This window comes from Chenopodium quinoa, unplaced genomic scaffold (genome assembly GCF_001683475.1).
Source record: "Chenopodium quinoa cultivar QQ74 unplaced genomic scaffold, ASM168347v1, whole genome shotgun sequence".
Lineage (NCBI taxonomy): Eukaryota > Viridiplantae > Streptophyta > Magnoliopsida > Caryophyllales > Amaranthaceae > Chenopodium > Chenopodium quinoa.
The window spans coordinates 697,410-715,566 of record NW_018744970.1 but is presented as its reverse complement, the minus strand read 5'-3'; positions in this window follow the sequence as shown (position 1 = coordinate 715,566).

The window sequence follows — 18,157 nt, the reverse complement described above, 5'->3', positions numbered from 1 at the left end:
TACTACAAGATTCTAGAACAAGTGTTTCAAAGAAACAACATGAAGACGGAGAAATCGAAGTATGTCGCTCTAGGATTCATGTAAGTATGTTGGACATAAAAGTCAGTCTGGAACAAGTCTAAAGAACCAAGGTGAACTCATGATAGTCAATGAAATTAAAGTTACTGACTTGTCAGGAACTCAGAGACTGTCAGAGTTCCAGAACCTAATCGGAACTTAGGTCTGCACGTCGTTAAAGGTCGCAGGTCAAATTTAATAAAATAAATATTTACCTAATACATGCATATCTTTTAGGGATTTGGTTTTACAGAATAAAAATATTTATTTTCTAATAAATCCCTTTTGGAAAAAGATAAGTTATTTTTGGAAAATATTTTCAGTAAAATAAGTTTTAAATAAAATCTAATTTTATGGCAAGTATATCTTTTGTTGAAAGATATGGTAAATATATCTTTTGTAAAAAGATATGGTAAGTATATCTTTTATAAAAATATATGGCAAGTATATCTTTTGTAAAAAGATATGGTAAGTATATATTTTGTTAAAAGATATATTAGTATATTTGGAAAATATAAGATTTAGATAAAATCTGATTTTATGGTAAATATATCTTATTATTATTGATAGAATATATTCTTAACAAAAGATATATTTTTGGAAAACTTAATTTTGGAAAATATCTTTTATTTCTATCTTTTAATAAAACTTATCTTTTACGAAAAGAATAATTTGGGTGTACTATAAATATGCTCATATGTATTCATTCAAAGTCGAGGCTGATGAAGCTTAGTGGTCGTGATTAATGGTTTCATCCTTCACCACGAAGCTAAGTCAAACCTCCAGGTCGAAGTTCCAGTCAGGTTCCAGTTACAGTTCGTCCAGTAAGTTCCAGACAGATCTTGAAGTGTCCAGCATATTAGTTTTATCTCTTTATTCATTGGTATGTATTTAGAGTTATTCTTTGAGATCTTGTAATTGGGAAAAAGGGTTTTGAGTGTTTTATGTATTGGGGCGTGAGAGTTCATGAGGATTCTCGTTATAATTATATTGTAAGAGTGCGATGTGTGAGCTTGTAGGTGAGGCCAATTGAGCTTCTAGTGTGAGGCCGAGTGGGTAGTATTTTGGTAGTACGAGTAGTTTTGTACTTAGGTTGTACAAGCAGTTTGTACTTTGGCAGTACGTGTAGTACTTTGGTGGTACGAGTGAATCTAAGTGTGGTACTTAGATTGGGTAGGATAGGGTCCTATTAAGTAGCAAGTCCAGTGAGGAACTTGTGAAATAAAGGTCCGTGTCTAATAGGTTGTAACTTGGTGTTTGCCCTATAATAGTGAAGTGTGTTTGAAATCCCTAAGGTAGGGTCGAGGTTTTACTTCCAGTTGGGCCCTGGATGGTTTCCTCGTAAAATCCGCTTTACATTGTCTAAGTTCCTAACAGCAATCAGTTTTATATTCCGCGAAAAGTAGGCACTAGGAACATACTACAATTCACCCCCCCTCTTGTAGTATATCATCCGAATTAACAGGTTCTATTTTTTATAGTCGAGCCCTTGAGTGGGTTTTATCTCATGAAAAGCGGTTGCTAGATGGAACATGGGGCATCGACCCAAAAGATACGGAAACTATTCGAATTTCCAATATAGTAGTATGTCATAGTTTATCAAAACAAAGAAATCTATTGACATTACAGATTTTTGGTCATCTAATTAACTTTTCTATGTTTTTTCAAACAGGAAGAGAACTTGCAAAAACAAGCAAAGGAATCTGAGGAAGGAGAGTGTAAATAATCAGAGCGAGGCGTTGATGCCCTTACTTTGGCATTTGGGAAAAAAGGACCATCGTGGATTTGTGAAAGGACTTGGTGAATGTGGGATTGGTGTTGACTATAGAAAATCATTTGACCCGGTAAAAGGTAAAAACATGTCTAAAAGTGGTTGCCCATTATAAGAACTAGATGAACTTAAAGAGAACTTAACCCGGGAATTTGAAGAAAAATTAAAGGAAGGCATTGCAGCAGCTGTAAGTTCTTATCTTTGTGCTTTTATTCCACACATTACTGCTAACGATTTTCAAGTAAATGATGCTCAACCTTCCCCATCTTCCTCAACCAATCCAACAGAGCTAAGTCCTCGCTTGTTTGAGGTAAACCTTCATTTGACTGAGATTGAACTCTTAATTATTATCACATGAGATGAACGCGGAATTGATATTCAGAACTGAATTAAAAGTCGAATTTTATAACTGAATGCAGAATTGATAATCAAAACTGAATTCAAAGCCGAATTTCAAAACTGAAAATCAGAACTGAATTTAGAGCCGACTTTCAGAACTGAAAATCAGACCTTATTCAGAGCTGACAATCAGACCTGAATTCAAAGTTGAAAATCAGACCTAAATTCAAAGCTGAAAATCAGACCTGAATTCAGAGCTGAAAATCAGACCTGAATTCAGAACTGAAAATCAGAATTGAATTCAGTATTGAAAATCAAACCTGAATTCAGAGCTTAAAATCAAACCTGAATTCAGAGCTGAAAATCAGACTTGAATTCAGAGCAGAAAATCAGACCTGAATTCAGAATTGAAAATCAGAACGCAATTCAGAGCTGACTTTCAGAACTGAGTTAGGATGGATAGTTTGTTCAGGGTTGTTTAGTCTTCTTAATTTTAGGTTTGTGGAGTTGGTTGGCATTGTTTGTAGAATTTGCTGTTAGAGTGGTATTCTTTTTCTTGCTATTTAATGTATTTATTGAAGATAAAAGTTAGTATTGACTTTTTGTTGTTCATACAATGGATTGTATATAAGCTTCTTAATTTTGTATCTAAGCTTTTTCATTCATATCTGTGAGAATTTAACTTGACATGTGTTAAAACAGCAAAATGATTTATGATTTCACTCATTCTCAAAGTACATTTATATGCTGACCTTTAGTATGACACCTTTTACCATCATATGTGCCAAAGCTTTAATATATGTGCCCTTCTTTGGGTTCTTGCTAGAATGATGCTATTTAGCCAAATCTGATACAGATTTACTCCTTGTGGCTTTTTTTTCTAAGGTCATTATATTGCCATTTAAGTCATCTTAGTGACCTCTTGTTGATAAAGGAAAAATGTGTCATCAATTGTTTATCCCTAGATAAAACACAATTTATAACAACCTCAACAAACCTAATACGAGTATAAGGCAAGTATAGGGTCGAACCCAAAGGAGTGAGTCGGTATTAATTTTAGCCTAAATCAAGCTACTTCGAAGATTGTAGTGAGAGAATGGGTGGTACTATGGTAACAAAGCTAGATTGATCAAGTAATTCAAGAAACAAAGCTAGATTGATCAAGTGTATTTATAAGCAAAGAAGGAAAAAAGGAACCCCGCGCCCTCTATAAGGAATCTCGCGCCCGCAGGGAAATTGGTACGGAACCTATAACAAACTCCGCAGGCTGTCTGGGAAGCACCCGTGCCCGCGGGTATTCTAGCATGCGCCCACGGCAAGGGTGCGGCGAATCCGCTGCTCCCAAAGAGTAATTAGAGGCTCGCGGTCTCTCTAATATGGAGCTCTCTCTCCAGTCTACCCACGCCCGCGGGGAGCCTGCGACCAGACCACAGAGAGTTCCTGGTCGATTCTGGCTAATTTGGTGCAACACATCCCGCGCCCGCGACCTTCATGACCCGCACCCGCGACAACCTGGCAAAGGCTGATGCCCTCTCTAAGGCCTCTCTGAGCCCTCTCCAAGCAGATTGCTTCCTCCTTGCTTAGTCAATATAGGTCATCTTGATCCCTTTGCAAAGACAAATCCTAGGTACCTACAAGAGCAAACAAAGGAAAGGAATAAAAGGGAAAAAGGGCCAAATAAAAGGAAAACACTAAGAAAACACGAAAAACACAAAGAAAGAAGGAAAGAGAGGAACTAAAGGAAAAATGACCAATAATAAGATAAGAAAGCATTAAAAAGGGATGAAATCATCCTAAAAGAGTACCCTATGAGTGCCATGAATGACACTCATCAAATTCCCCCAAGCTAGACTTTTGCTCGTCCCGAGCAAAACAAAGGCTAAAAAGGAAAAAAGAAGGGCTTAATCAAAATAAAAATCAAAAGAAGGAGGTGAGAATATACACTAACTCACTTTCGTAGGAATCACGGCCAATTTTAGCAACAAAAGACAAGCCATTTAAACCCCTAGATCGCCCCAGAGGATGAGTGATGCTCTCGTAAAGATTTCCTAGAGATAACCTATAACTCTTATTAAGAAAAACAAAAGAAGCAAAAACGAGGCAAATTACAAGAATAAAGAGCAAAGTTTGAAAAAACTATTAATCAAAAATCTTTGTGAAATGGACTTTACAAAGTGACTATAATTCAAATGAATAACAACCTTTCTAAAGTTAATCATGGTATGCACGTTATAAGATACCTAAGGTTGATTGAAACATAAATATGCTAAGCATAGGAACTAGTTGTCACACTCCACTTTCATCCCAAACGCTTACCGCGTTCCCCTTACTAATCTCCCCTTAGTGTGCATCTCATGGGTTCCGCGAAGGAACCGGAAAAAGATCAAATTTTGGGCTACTCGACATCTTGACCACGCATCCCCTTTCCTTAGGCTATAACCCATGATTCCCTCCACCGATTAATGACTCAACCCCTAGGTCAAAAGGTCTTCCCAAAAGTTGTAACGTAAGGCAAAAAGAGTTAAGGCAGGCTAAATTTAAAGTTTGGTGGTTAACCTAAATTGTGAAGCAAAGATTGCGCATTTCTTTACACCATAACCAAGCAATCTCCAAACAAAAATAACAACACTCCCAAGCTTATTCAAAGCTAAGATCACAAACATATACACAAAAAACGTGAGAACGCTTCCCCCCCAAGCTTAAATAGAGCATTGTCCTCAATGCTGAAAGGGAAGAGTACTCACACAAAAATATTTTTTGCATTTTTCACTTTTTTTTATATATTTTTTTTTGTTTTCTCCACTACTACAAAATTGGCCAAAGAAACCCATCAAAATTAGCCAAAGAGACTGCCTTAGAGGCGGTCTCTAGCTAAGCGGTCTCTTTGGCTAAGAGACTGCTTCTTTAGAGGCGGTCTAAAGTTTCAAAACTTGAGACCTGTTATCTTAGAAAAGCAGTCTCTTTGGGTGGCTGAAATACTAAAATTGTAGAAGCATAAAAGACCATTTTTGCCAGAAAAGCGGTCTCTCGTTTTAAAAATTGAGACCCGTGAACTTACAAAAGCAGTCTCTTTTATGAGTTCAAGAGAGACCAGTTATGTTAGATCGGTGGTCTCTTGCTACATTCTATTTTTTTAAAAATAAATATACGAAAACAAATATACAATTTCATATTTCGCTCGAAAAATAATAATATAATCTAAGGTATTACTCTATTAATCTGTAGCACACAATGCATACGAAGTATTTACATATTAGATACTTCGTAATTTATAGTATGTATTAGATAATTTATCTAGGTACTGATTAGGGGATTTTTATCCACCAATCACCGTCTGACAAGTGGACCAACCAGGTTCCGCCACGTGTCCTTCACGAAGGCCAATAGGAGCCTGCCACGTGTCAATCACAGATACGTCCTCTACGGACCAATCGAGGCACGCCACGTGTCCACCCATGCCAAATGGGAAAACCGGCCAACAAGGCCCAATCCTGTCTAGAGGCCCGGTCAGCCCTAGGTTTACCCTAAACCTAGAGAGTGGCACGCTTCTCAAGACTATAAATACTTAATTAATCCTCATTAAAAAAAAAGGGCAATTGAGAGGCAATTGATCAAGCAATTAATCTCACCTGAAGAACAGAGAAGAACAGAAACATTACGGAACACTAATAACCGGCTAATCTCGCTAACAAAGCAGATTACCAACATTAAACACTCTCACCTAGAGAGGTCTTATTACTTTAATTTCCGTATTAATTACTCCTTAATCAGGTACTAACTTGACCGTTGGAGGCGGAGCTCTCAGGAGTCTCCGTTATTTTGCAGGTACAGGCGTCCGGTTCCAGTCTCGGAATTGTAACTCTCCCGCAGGACATCAGAAAACCCCGAAACATTTGGCGCCGTCTGTGGGGAGAGTACTTCAGAGATGGCATCCAAGTCTGTACCGACTCCTGAAGAGAGGCGTCCCCTAAACGACCCTCAAGTTCAGTCGGACCATGATACCGAAAGTGAATTTGAAGTGGAAACTCATACAGCTCCAGACGGGACCCTAAGGGCCCGACGTACCCGTCATACCGAAAGGAGGGAACGGGAGCATCTTCAAACAGGAAGCGAGCCAGCAGGCGCACCGCCTGCTCGGCAACAGCCGACTGATGGGTCTGCTCCCATCACAAGGAACGAACTCATGACCTTCATGAGGGACTTCAAGGGAGAGATTCAAGAGTTGATCAACAAAATGCCGCCTGCTTCAGTCAAAGAGCAGTCGGCCAAAAAACCTTCCACTTCACTGAAGAGGAAGCCAGTTCAAGGGCGAGAGGCGACTCCTCATCCTAAATCCAAGAAGCGGGAGCCACCTGCTCTTGATTTCATAAAATTCCGTTATCCTACGGGAAATAGGAAACCGGTTCGTCATATTCAGGCGGACGGGTCAAAGCAAACGTTCACAGATGCTCGGCTACTGCTAGAGCAGAAGAAGAGTGACCGATTGTCAGAGTCGGCTTCTACTTCAAATTTTCAAGACAGTTTGCGAAATTCCTCGATGAGGCATACTCAGTCGTACCATGAGAGTCAGTCAGGCGGCACCTCCCGTCAGTCCGGCTTTCATAGTGCCCAGGCGGTACCAAACTTACCATTTGTGCCGCAACAACAGTATTTTATGCAGCCACCTCCATTTGGTGGACCTGCAGCAAAAAACGTCCAACCTATGGATTGGCAGCTACGGTTGCTTAGACTTGGTGAACAGCCGTCGGCCTTCTCCAAGGAAATTACTGAAGCCGCTCAGCCGGCCAAAGTAAAAAATGTACTAGTAGGCGCCTATGACGGCACTACTAACCCAGAAGACCATCTGATGGCATTCACCAACCTGATGTACCTTCAAGGGTTGGATGATCCCACTTGGTGCAAGTGTTTCCCAGCGACTCTCAAGGGAATCGCACCGCAATGGTTCGGCAACCTGCCGACTGGTTGTGTAAACAGCTTCAGGACGCTTGCTTACTTATTTGCCTCCAACTTCGCCATGAACATCCCTGCGAAGAAAACGACCCTTGATTTGGGAACAATTCAGCAGGGCGAGAAGGAGGGGCTTCGTTCTTACATCAGGCGGTTCAACCTGATGAGAATACAGATTCAAGGGTTACCGGATGAGGTAGCTTATACTGACTTTTTTAGAGGTCTCAAAGACGGGTCTACCTTCAAATTTGATTTAGTTCGAAAAAGGGTGGCGACTCTTCAAGAGGCCTTGATTGAAGCAGAAGCCTATATACAGGCGACTGATCTGTGTACGATAAAACAGTCGGACGGGAAAAGGTTCGACAAAAGAGAAGGACGACAGAAACAGTCGTCTAACAAAGATGAGAAAAGAAAAGAGGTCTGGGCGGTTGATTCCTCTAAACAGCCGGCCCAGAAAAAGAAAAAAGAATTCAAACCATACTCCCCAAAGTATGTGTTTAACAAGGATAACCAGTTTATCCTAAAAGAAATAAAGGGACGGTTCTCAATTGAGAAGCCGGTCCCCATGAAGGGTTCTGCAAACAACCGGAACCAAGACAAAATCTGTGCTTATCATGATGACGTTGGTCATCACACCAATGACTGCATCAGTCTCATGCGGTACCTAGACCGCTTGGCTGAGCAAGGTGATCTTGACACTTATGTCAAGAAATCTACGGGGAACACTTCCTCAAAAAAGAAGTCGGCCAAAAAGAATCAACAGGCCGACAGTTCCGATACAGATGATGTAGTCGTCTACACCATTGCAGGCGGCTTCTCAGGAGGTGGCCCCACTATTAGGGGCAACAAAGATAATATAAGGCGGTTAGATGTAAATTCCGTTCACCAAGAACGGCCGTCCAAATATACATTTCCTGAGATTGTCATCACTGAAGAGGATCTAGGAGGGGTAAGGGGGCCGCATGACGACCCTCTCGTTATTGAATGTAAAGTGGCGAACCAGAGAGTTGGCCAAATCCTCATAGATACCGGGAGCTCCTCAGATCTCATCAGCAGTAAATGTCTGTCAAAACTGAAATATCAGACGGACTGCATACATCCGGCCTCCCACCCTTTAATAGGGTTTGGAGGAGGAGTCGTCCACCCACTGGGACGAGTAGATTTACCCATTCGCCTGGGCGAAAAAGGGGAAGGACGACACATGGTAATCCGGTTCCTAGTAGTAGAGGAACTCTCGGCCTACAACATGATTCTGGGTCGACCAACCCTGAATAATTCCAAGGCTGTTATAATCCCGTCTCTTATGCTGCTTAAGTTTGAGAGGGATAATGGAACAGTCGGCTCCCTAAGGGGAGATCAGAGGATGGCCCGAGAGTGCTATCTCTCGGATGTCAAGCCCACTGTTATGGCCACTGGGTCATGTGGAGAAAAAACAGACCTTGACAATGACAAGGAGAGTGCGCCTGTTCAAGAAACAGGCGACAAAAAGAGAAAGGCGTCCCAGACAGAGTCCGCAAGAAAAGCAAGAAAATAGCAATCATTGGCAGAGGAGCGGCCGGATGAGTTCCGCCCTCAGCCGGCTGGTGAGCATGCGGACCTGATCTTAGACGACTCACGTCCTGACCGAACAGTCAAAGTTGGGACGACTGCTCTGAGAAACCTTGGTGACGACTTTCACAACCTATTGAAAGAATACAAGGACATCTTTGCATTTGAAGTCCATGAAATGCCAGGCATTAGTCCTGATCTGGCAGTACATAAACTCGCTGTGGATCCGAAAAAGAATCCGGTACGGCAAAAGAAGCGGAACCATGGCGAAGAAAGAAGTCAGGCGGCAGCCGCCGAAGTTAAAAAATTACTTGATGCAGGGTTCATTCGGCAATGTTACTTCCCAGACTGGGTTGCAAATGTGGTGCTTGTTAAAAAGCCGAATGGCACCTGGCGAATGTGTGTTGACTACACAGACTTAAACAAGGCGTGCCCCAAAGACAGTTACCCTCTGCCTAAAATTGATAACCTGGTCGACTCAACAGCGGGTCATGCCTTGATGAGTTTTATGGACGCCTATTCTGGTTTCCATCAAATTCCCTTATGGAAGAAAGATCAGGAGAAGACGGCCCTCGTCACTGATCAGGGGTTATACTGTTACACGGTCATGCCGTTTGGTCTTAAGAATGCCCCGGCTACCTTCCAATGAATGATAAACACAGTGTTCTTTGATCAGATTGGGAGAAACGTCGAGGCATATATTGATGATATGATTGTCAAGACTAAACTTCAGAAAGATCATCTGACGGACCTCCGAGAAACTTTCGCCACACTCAGGCGGCACCATGTCATGCTCAATCCCAAGAAATGTGTATTTGGAGTTGAGTCTGGGAAATTTCTCGGATTCCTTATCAATCAGAGAGGAATAGAGGCGAACCCTGAGAAGGTGCAGGCGGTCATTGACATGCAGTCGCCTCGTACCATCCGAGAGGTTCAGAAGTTAACAGGTTGTCTGGCGGCCTTGGGGAGATTCCTAAGCCGATCAGGCGACAAATGCCTATACTTTTTCCAGGCAATTAAGAAAAAGGCAAGGTTTGAATATGGGCCGGATGCTGAGGCCGCCTTCCAGAAATTAAAAGTTCACTTGCATTCCTTGCCGAGGCTGGTCAGCCCTTTGCCCAAAGAGGATCTCTACATGTACCTGGCCGTCTCTGATCATGCGTTAAGCGCTGTGCTCCTTGCTGAAAGGGACGGCTGTCAGCTCCCGGTCTACTTTGTCAGTCACGTACTGAAAAATGCCGAGTTGAGGTATCCCCTAGTGGAGAAATTTGGTCTTGCACTCTTCATGGCTGTTAAAAAATTGAAGCCCTACTTTTTGGCACATGCAGTCGTCGTGTATACCGACCAACCAATCAAGCGGCCCCTTACCATCATGGAGTCGTCAGGACGAATGATCAAATGGGCCATAGAAATACAGAGCCTCGAAGTTACTTTCGAGCCTAGAAAAGCAGTGAAGGGGCAAGCCTTTGCTGACTTTATTGTAGAGATGACTCGTCCTCCTGACTCTCAAGTTCCAGACCAAGTCTGGAAGGTATATGTGGACGGAAGCTCTACTTCAAATGGTTGTGGAGCAGGCATCGTATGTCAATCTCCAGAGGGCGACAGGTTCGAGTATGCTCTACGCTTCAGTTTTCAGGCTTCAAACAATGAGGCAGAATATGAAGCTTTACTAGCCGGGATCCGCATGTGCAAGGCGGCAGGGGCAAGAAAAATAGACGCCTGTTCTGATTCACAATTGATAGTGAGTCAGTACAATGGCGAATACGAAGCAACCCATCCGGCCATGATCAAGTATTTACAGGCGATCCGACAAGCAGTCGGCTCCCTTGAGGATTTCCACCTGATCCAAGTGCCGAGATCAGAAAACAACCAGGCAGATGCACTGTCAAAATTAGCATCATCCGCCTCCTCCGATACTCCTCGAACTGTTTTTTGGGAAGTAATGGAGAAGAGAAGCATCGAGGAAAACCCTATTGGAATCCTAGACAGAAGCTCAACCTGGATGGATTCAATCAGGGCATATCTGACAAACGGTACACTGCCGGATGATCCTCAACAGGCGGCAGCACTGAAAAAACGAGCCTCTTGTTTTGAAATGATACAGGGAGAACTTCACAAGAGGGGGTACCTTCAACCCTTCTTAAAGTGTGTTACTCCTGAAAAGGGACGAGAGATACTAGATGATCTTCACTCTGGTTACTGTGCTTCTCATATAGGTGGTAGGATGCTTGCTCAAAGGGCAAGGCGGCAGGGCTACTTTTGGCCTACTTTGGAAGCAGATGCAATGGAGATGGTGAAAAAATGTGACAAGTGCCAAAGGTTTGGCAAATTAATTCACCGTCCGGCTACTGACCTCACTTCCATTCACAGCCCACTACCGTTTGCTAAGTGGGGCATGGACATTCTGGGTCCATATACGCCTGCTACAGGCGGCAGAAGGTATATACTTGTTGCCGTTGACTACTTCACTAAATGGGTAGAGGCGGAGGCTGTAAAGGGAATCAAGACGAAAGATGTAATTTCATTCATTTGGAAAAACGTCATCACTCGGTTCGGGGTTCCCATGTCTATGGTTTTTGATAATGGTCCCCAATTTGAGACGCCTGTTCTCAAAAGCTGGTTGGGAGACCAAGGAATTGCACACTACTTTGCATCTGTCGGCCGTCCACAAGCAAACGGCCAGGTAGAAGCCTTTAATAAAATCATCTCAGACGGTCTCAAGAAAAAGATTGAACGAGCAGGCGGCCTATGGGCGGATGAACTACCACATGTTCTCTGGGCCATTAGGACGACTGAAAAAGGGGCGACTGGAGAAACTCCATTCCTCCTAACTTATGGTGCGGAAGCTGTTCTTCCAATAGAACACTACGAGCCGACTCTTCGAGTAATGCTATATGACGAAGAGGCAAACTGGGAAGCCATGCGCCTGGCATTAGACTCACTTCCTGAAAAGAGGGGCAATGCTGTTTTGCGCCATGAGATCTATCGCCTGAGAATGACTAGATCATACAACAAAAAAGTACACAGGCGTCCACTCAAAGTAGGGGACTTTGTACTTAGAAAAATGGAAGCAGTTGGTAGGGCTAATGAGTCTAACAAACTAACTCCCAACTGGGAAGGACCCTACCGAATCTATGAGGAAGTCAGGGACGGTACCTACCGTCTGGAAACACCAGACGGACAACCGTTGCCTCGAACTTGGAATGTAGATAACCTTAAAAAATATTTCTTCTGAATGATGTAAAGTAAAGAGCTACTTAATAAAGTTTGCACTTACTATTCAATTTTGTATTACGAGGGGCATGCCGTCTGTACCTTTACAGTCGGCTACTCTCCATTGAGTTTTTCACTCTATCTTCAGAGGGGCATGCCGTCTGTACCTTTATAGTCGGCTACTCTCCATTGAGTATTTTACTCACAATACTTAGCTAAAAAGATTAGGGCCTGGCCGACCCTGTGTCTAACAGGCAGCTACCCTTCTTTTAATTAGCACCTACGTTCACCAAGAACTTACCAAGGCCACCGGCCGAATGATCAGACCAGGCGCCAAGCCACCTGATCAAATCTACAAAACTAATACGACCTGTCCCAACATCATAGCAGGCGTCCGACGGCATCCCTCCGGATGAAATTCGTCGCAGAGAGCAGCTCCCTTTTGGGTGGAACATTGTTCTATAAACTAATTACACGGCACCTATACGACTGTCCCCAAGGGCAACCACGTAGCCGTTTTTGAGACAAGGATAACTCTATCACTAACCAAACCAGTGGTAGTAGTTGACATCTGAGTCAGATGACCGCCTGTATTACTTGGGATAAATGCAGGGGGTACCTATTGAGTTAATAGCCAACATTGGCGAATCAAGGGGTCTAGCCGGCCTACGCCGCCTGGTACCTCTACTACTCAATCTAGATTGTGACGAAGACTAAGTAACTCCTATGTTAACTTAATAGTCACTCAAACTTAGTATGGAGCCTAAAAGGTATGAGTCGTCCGCCTGTTTTTAATAAACAGGGGCTCTCAACCACTACTCTTGCTAGGTTAACAAATTACGAGTTAAAAGCCAACATTGGCAATAAAGGGAAACAACCGGTACCCCCCGCTTGTTATCCTACTTAATTCCTTGGCGACTAGGTAATACTATTTACTTGGTCAGACCGATTGAATAAATAGTTCGAATACCGATTGAATAAATGGCCGACTGATCGTCTATCCTGGAAACAGACAACCAGTCGTCCAGGGGCATAGGCGGCGTACTTACTATTTGTACCTGTCTGCAACGTTCGGCCATGTACAACAGTCGGTCTAGTGAACAATGGGATATTAGATATGGAATACTTAGACAAATTTGAATCAAAACAAAAATTTGATTAAAAATAAGCCGGTCATTAAAGACCAGCAGAATATTCAAAGCCCCGGCCCCCTGGCCGGGTAAATACAAAGCAAACGGCACGCAGGCCGTGGAAAAAAAAAAAAATACTTTAAGCTTAAGAAGGGGGCAGTTCAGTATTAGCAGCTGCCGCCTGGTCAGCACTCTTCTTGCTGGACTCGGCTTCAGCTGCACCCTCTTTTGATGCCTTACCCCCAAGTGGCACAAGCGCCACAACCGGCTCTTCCTCCTCCTCCAACGTATCTCCCAACGCCTCTTCTTCAGCAGCCGCCAGGATCTCTTGATTATATGTTTCCGAACACTGGCGGTACGTTCTTTCCCATGAGGCAAAGTCGGCATTGGGGAACAGGCGGCCCCAGGTCATGCGCTGGATTTGAGCGGAGTCTTCCACCATCTCCCGGACGAGCTCTTTCTTCTCTTGCTCGGCCTTTTCCGAGAGCTCTTGGGTAAGACTCTTCTCTTGGCTCACCAGGCGCTCTTTTACGTTGGCCAAAGATTTCTCCATGGCTTCGTAAGAGTGCATTTTTTGGCGAAGAGGTTTCAGCTCGGCCTTAAGATTTGTGACGGTCGCCTCCAGCTCGTCATTCTTCTTCTGGGCCGCCTCTAACTGAGCCCGAACAGCGGCGGTAGCCTGCGCCTGATAATAAAGAATATCAATGGTCAGTACTTCATTTTGGGCAATTTGAAACATTGCCTTATCACAGTTGGAGGCGGCCATAGCTTTTGCGGCCTTTACCTCTTTGTTTTTCCGATCAATCGGCTTGCGAAGGCTGTTAACTCGGAGCAGGGCCTAAGTACAAAAAAAAACAGGCGTCAGTTTCCAAACAAAAAAGATAACAGGCGTCCTGGAACTCAAATACTCAAAAATATGCTAAGTATACCTCAGCAAGGACCCCTGCAATCCCATCAAGGTCAAGGGTGCCGGCACCCCTGACCGCCTCCCTTTCAGATGGAGGAACTACTTTGATCATGGACTTGGCTACCTCAACCAAGTCAAGCCCCTGAGGGCCGGCTGCATCAAGCGTAAAAAAAGCAAGTTAGACCTAGTCAAGAAGGAAGCAAGTGTGAAAGTTTTTACAAGTGATTGTCCATACTTCTAGGCGGCCCCGCCGGGGTTTTAGAAGAAGTGGTCGGCTGCTTCTCAGCCGCCACTGTTTTCCTGGAAGACCCAGGAGAGCTTGCAACAGTCGTCCTCCGGGCCTTGGGGTCCGGCTGTTGCGAGGAAGAAGCTCTTGGAGTGCCAGACTGAAAACAAAAAGAGTTAGTATATGCATAAGACAACTCCTAAAAGAGGAAGAGTTTTCGAAGCCTACCAAGGGTGCCCCCTTGTTGGGGGAGTCGGCACAAGACTGTTGCATGAGAGAGGCCCGCAACATGGCCGCCGCAGTCTTGGATGCTGTTATTTTACTCATGGCGTCAGCTGCAAAAAATAAACAGCAAAGTTAGTAAAGATCCCAAGTAAACAAGGCGTGAAAAAAACAGAGTATTTGTCAGGCCGGCTACCTCTAGAGCACCGACTGCTGAGGCCACAGGCGGCCAAAAAGTACTCGTCATAGAGCCACTTGAAGCTCGGGACGCAGTTTAGGGGTACTTGCTCTCGTACCCCTGAAGTAGAGTTCACCCTAGTCTCTACTTTGAAGAGTCCTTTGTCTAGGATCTCTCTTTTAGCCTTTGGGGGAACAGGCGGCATGCTGCGGCCGCCTGCGAGAAGAGGCGGATCCCTATTCCACTTGTTAAAACGTTGGTTCAGCTCCGTGTCTGAACCCTCAATGATAAGGAAGGTGTTCCGCCAATCCTTCCATTTGTTCGCCTTACCTCTCGTCATGAGGTAACCCCTATGGCTTGTTAATTGATACCAGCCGGTACCTCCCGACTTAGGGGTCCGGCTGAGATAGTTCATGTGGGCGAAAGCCTCAAAGCTTGGCTCCACCCCGTACATTTCGCACCCGGCCACATAGCCGAGTACGTTTACCCAAGAGTTGGGGGCTAACTGCCATAACCCCAAATCATACCCATCTAAAATCCGCTGAACAGCCGGATGTAATGGGAAGCGCAGTCCAGCTTTGATGGCCGCCACATAGCAGCCAAAGCAGCCGTCATCATAGCTGGTACCAGCCGGCCAGACGACAGTGTCTTCTAGATCCGGCACGAACAGTAAAAATTCCGGGCCCATTCTGTGGTTAGCAATAAAGCTCTCCACTTTGTCTTGCATGGTTGCGATCCGGCCCCGGGGTACCATGCAGTAGTAGGGGGCGTTTTCCTCTCTGTAAGAGGCGGACGGCTCCGCCCAATTGTCCCCCTTCTCAACTGCATGAGAAAGTCTCGCCTCTTGTAGGCGGCTATGTCTTTCTTCTGAGCTTGGAGAACTGTGGCCAGAATAGCTGGACTCGGACTCGTCCTCTGACGAGTCCGAAGAGGACGACTCCTCCCCTCTCCCAGAGGGGCCCGCCTCCTCTCCCTTAGAAGGAGCAGGAGGAAAATTAGACATATCAACGGTAAGATGGGAAGGGACCACCTTGGCCCCTCTCTCAGAACTGTCGGCTTGGCAGCCGCCTCGTTTCAATTCTACATCTGGCGCCTGGTCAGATGTTTCACTAATGAGCACCCTTTGGGAGGAGCCGTCTGAGTTTGATATCATAGCAGTCTTTTTTGTTCTGGCCATCACGTTCTGCATAGACACAGATACAGTCGGACTTTGTATAAAGGGCAAAGATGGGTCCAGAAAAGGGCAGGCGGCACTCCTAGTCCTAGATTCAGCCGTCCCCGGTGACCGGCTGTTCACTAACTTAGGTCGTGTCGTGTGCTTCCGTGGTGCCATTTCAAAAAATAAAAAGAATTAAGAGTAAGAGAACTGAGTTACCTGAACGAGTGACGGTTGATGAAGTTCTGGAAATCCGGTGCAGTCGGCTTGTCAGAACAGGCGGTAGGCAGAAAAGGTCCGAAATGTCAGAGCAAGTTCAGGGGTCCGAATGTTCTCGCAAAGTTCTCAAATGTGAAAATGACCGAAGTCAGCACTTCCTTATATAGGCAAAGTGAGAAGGCGAAGGGTCGCTTCCAAATTCAAAATTTGGGCGGGAAAATCTCTCGGCCGTTTGCAAGGTGACACCTGTAGCAGGCCGTCGCCTGTCACCGTGCGACACCTGTCACAGGCGACACGTGACCAGTCACGTGCCACCTGTGAGGGGCAAATGATTAGGGGATTTTTATCCACCAATCACCGTCTGACAAGTGGACCAACCAGGTTCCGCCACGTGTCCTTCACGAAGGCCAATAGGAGTCTGCCACGTGTCAATCACAGATACGTCCTCTACGGACCAATCGAGGCACGCCACGTGTCCACCCATGCCAAATGGGAAAACCGGCCAACAAGGCCCAATCCTGTCTAGAGGCCCGGTCAGCCCTAGGTTTACCCTAAACCTAGAGAGTGGCACGCTTCTCAAGACTATAAATACTTAATTAATCCTCATTAAAAAAAAAGGGCAATTGAGAGGCAATTGATCAAGAAATTAATCTCACCTGAAGAACAGAGAAGAACAGAAACATTACGGAACACTAATAACCGGCTAATCTCGCTAACAAAGCAGATTACCAACATTAAACACTCTCACCTAGAGAGGTCTTATTACTTTAATTTCCGTATTAATTACTCCTTAATCAGGTACTAACTTGACCGTTGGAGGCGGAGCTCTCAGGAGTCGCCGTTATTTTGCAGGTACAGGCGTCCGGTTCCAGTCTCGGAATTGTAACTCTCCGGTTCCGGTCTCTAGCTAAGCGGTCTCTTTGGCTAAGAGACTGCTTCTTTAGAGGCGGTCTAAAGTTTCAAAACTTGAGACCTGTTATCTTAGAAAAGCAGTCTCTTTGGGTGGCTGAAATACTAAAATTGTAGAAGCATAAAAGACCATTTTTGCCAGAAAAGTGGTCTCTCGTTTTAAAAATTGAGACCCGTGAACTTACAAAAGCAGTCTCTTTTATGAGTTCAAGAGAGACCAGTTATGTTAGATCGGTGGTCTCTTGCTACATTCTATTTTTTTAAAAATAAATATACGAAAACAAATATACAATTTCATATTTCGCTCGAAAAATAATAATATAATCTAAGGTATTACTCTATTAATCTGTAGCACACAATGCATACGAAGTATTTACATATTAGATACTTCGTAATTTATAGTATGTATTAGATAATTTATCTAGGTACTATAATCTATTAATCTGTAATCATATATAAAGAAAATTAACACTAAAAATGAACTATCTTCCACTTGTTTCATTGAAATGTTTATCTTCATCATCATCTGTTACCATCCTCGTCATCTTCAAATCATATCTCCGTTAAACATTAGCTCATATATAACCTATAGTAAGAGCAAACAATAACTAGGTTAAATTTCCACTAAACACAAGCAACAAAAATTAAAGATTTACACTAAATAGAAGCTATTCTGAGTTAAATAAAATTGAATTTATAATACTAACAATGTACAAATAATTAAAGAAATTAAAAAGCAAAAACAGAAGAAAAAAAAAAAAATATCCCAACCCAAAATTCAAAAACTACCCATTTTGTATAACCACAAATAATATAAAAAATTTACAATCGAAATAAAATAGCAAAAAATAAACAAAAAAAAAAGAAACAAGTTTAAACTTGTAAGATCTAAAACAAAAATCAGAATAGAAAATGAAAATGAAAACTATTATTTCGAAATCAGAATAATAACGCAAAAATAAAAATTGAAGAATAAAATCAAATAGGCCAAGAGGGAGTATTCATCAGATCAACTCGTTGAATCTGGGTAGAAGTATCCAAATACAAAAAATTAGAAGTAATATATAAGCATCAAAATTGATTTACAATTTGACACAAACTGATCTAAAAGCTTAAATAAAAACATAAAAATAATTACTAATTAAAAAAGAAAAAGTAGGAGAAAAGAAAAATTAACAACAGTTGTAAACAACTTCAAGATTCATGTAAAACTTTGAACATTAACAACATACTCATCATCAAACATTAAAAAACAAAAAGTATTATAATAGAAAAGATCTGCAATTCCATATAACACAAATAACATTTCTATTTTATAAAAATGGTTAGTATTTT